Below are 2583 nucleotides of genomic sequence, written 5' to 3'. Positions count from 1 at the left end.
CCTATTCTTTAATCTGCTTTTTTACTATTTTGTTATCCTGAATAGAGATAAACATAAGCATGTTCTTTCCTGAGTGGAGCTCTAAAAACATTAACACGCAGCAGTTCAGACAATGATTTATTGGTGTCAAGTCTAGCCCTTATCAAAGAACAATAACACAAAGAATAAGCATTACATCTGGGACATGAAAAGCTATTTCACTTTGTAATCATATTGCATTGTATTAGAAAGTAAATCCTACACATGTAAGAGAGGAAAAAAGCCTTGTATGATTAGACTAATTTTACTGAAAATGATCCAAATTAGGGAGTTTCAAAGTTTATATACTTTACTGAATTTACAACTGGTTGGTTCTTTTGAACTGAACTCTGAAATAATTGGGTAAATGCCTTTTTAAAGGTTTAGAGAAATGTCAGCCTTAATCTTTTGCAGCAGGGGTCACTATAAACAAATCTAAAAAAACCTGCCAGGATACAATACATATGCCAGAACAGACAGTAAAATTACTGATTATAGATAAGGAATGGTGTCACTGTAGGTAAGCATGAAAAAAATATTTTTTTTATATAGGTAATTTCTTTAAAATCAGTTGTATAGGCTTAGCCCATCCTTACAAGAACAGTAATCTAATTTCAAACTATTAATAGAAGAAAAATAAAGTTGACTCTATGATACGTACTTAGACATAGGAATTTTAATGCAGTGCATCAAAGGAGTCAGATGACACAGGCAGTATTTTTATATTCTGCACAAAGTTTCACTGTAAGTATTATAAAATATAATCAACCAAGTATTTAAATATGATTTTAAAGCTATTTATAGTCACGATCTTTTGTCCTTAGTTATAGAGTGCACTGAGTTCCTATATTTAAAGGTTGTTTTCACAATGGCATAAGAGCAGCATCTGATCTGAAATAGAAAAAAATCAGAACCTTACCTATTATAAATGGCAATGTTTCAGCTGAAAAACTGTCTGAGGTTCTAACATGATTTCATATGCATTACATTAGCCGCTTAAATTACAACAGCTCAGTCTTAGCAATGGATACTTCCCTAGTATTAAACTAAACTATCCTTTGCTCAGCTCTTACTAGGACAAAATCCCAAGTGAATCAGCTCCGAGCCTGCAAACACTTACACACTCGATTACCTTTAAATATGTGAAGAGTCCTATTGAGGTCTGCGAGTCAAATCCTCAACTTGCATAAATCACAGGCCCTATTTAAATCAACAGAGCTGTGACAGTTTATATCAGCTGAAGATTTGGCACCAGAGACACAAACCCATGCATAAAGACAAGTATGTGCATCTCTCTCTCTCCAGGCCCCTGAAAGCTATAGAGGTCAGGTAAACCTCATGGAAAGAGAGACACTACATTGAACATGATTGTGTTTAAAGTCATTCCAGACCATTAAACACACATTTATTATAAAGTCAAGATGAAATATTATGAATTATTTAAGCTTATTACACCTTAGTTACATTTAAGATGTTGCTGTTCCAAGGCTGGAGGACAGCTGGCTAGTAGTTATGACCACAAGTTACAAATATTTATGATACAAAGCAGAATACCTTTTAGGGTAATGGAAGCTCAAAAGGCTGCTTTAATGTAACAGCCTACTTGCTCCACTCTTCTAGTAATGGCTCCAGAAACCAGCACCCATTAAGCTTTACGCATGAGATGGACTTCACAGGATCCCTGCCAAGCATTAACTTAGTGGATACAGATGAAAAAGGAATAGATGCAGAGATTGCAGGGAAGCATAACTTTATATGAAACTTTAAGATGGGCGACTGACACTTGGACACTGTTTTCCAGCACTAGAGCGCAAATGTTTATAGTTATAAGGAAAAATAATTCAAGTTCTAGTCTGCTTGGGTAAAGGAACACAAACATCCTATGTATATTTGGATCTACATGCTCTTATCTACTCAGTGGGCTGAGAGAAAGGGCATGTAGTTATTTCTATGTCTTCTGTGGTCACCTTTGATACAGCATCTCAGCTTCACACTGTGATTTCTGCTTCCCGATACCCCTGTGAAAAAAAACTAACCCCACTTTACAGTGGGGGTTTTTTGGCTAGCAAAAGCAGTAGAAACGTTTCTAACACCCTTCAAACTCCCACCAACCAAGAATCGAACCTGGATATTTTGCACCTCTAGTCTTTGCCCTCAGTTTAGGTGAAGGGCGGCTGATCCTTTCGCACTGCAGGGGCGCTGGCCCCATGGCCCTCACACCTTCACCGTGCACAACACGAGGGGGAGAGCCGATAGCCACCACCAAACCCCACCACCGCGCTGCACCTGAGGCACCTCGAGGATGCGGGGGGCCCTGGCGTGCAGAGCTGCTGCACATGGACCTCCCCGGGGAACCCTGCAACCGACACTCGCCTGAAGAGGCAGGGAGGGGGGACACCTGGCTTGACCGGACGCCCTCATCCAGGTTTGCTAAGGCCCAGGGGGAGACACCCACACTTACACGGGCTGGCGGTTTCCACCCTGCCCACCGCCGGCCGGGGCCCAGGCCCCAGGCGGCACCAGCAGACGAACCGGCTTGCCGCCGCCGGCCTCGGCCCCCCGCCG

Source organism: Haliaeetus leucocephalus, unplaced genomic scaffold (assembly GCF_000737465.1).
Source record: "Haliaeetus leucocephalus isolate CR32 unplaced genomic scaffold, Haliaeetus_leucocephalus-4.0 Scaffold526, whole genome shotgun sequence".
Lineage (NCBI taxonomy): Eukaryota > Metazoa > Chordata > Aves > Accipitriformes > Accipitridae > Haliaeetus > Haliaeetus leucocephalus.
Note: the sequence above shows the minus strand (reverse complement) of the source record.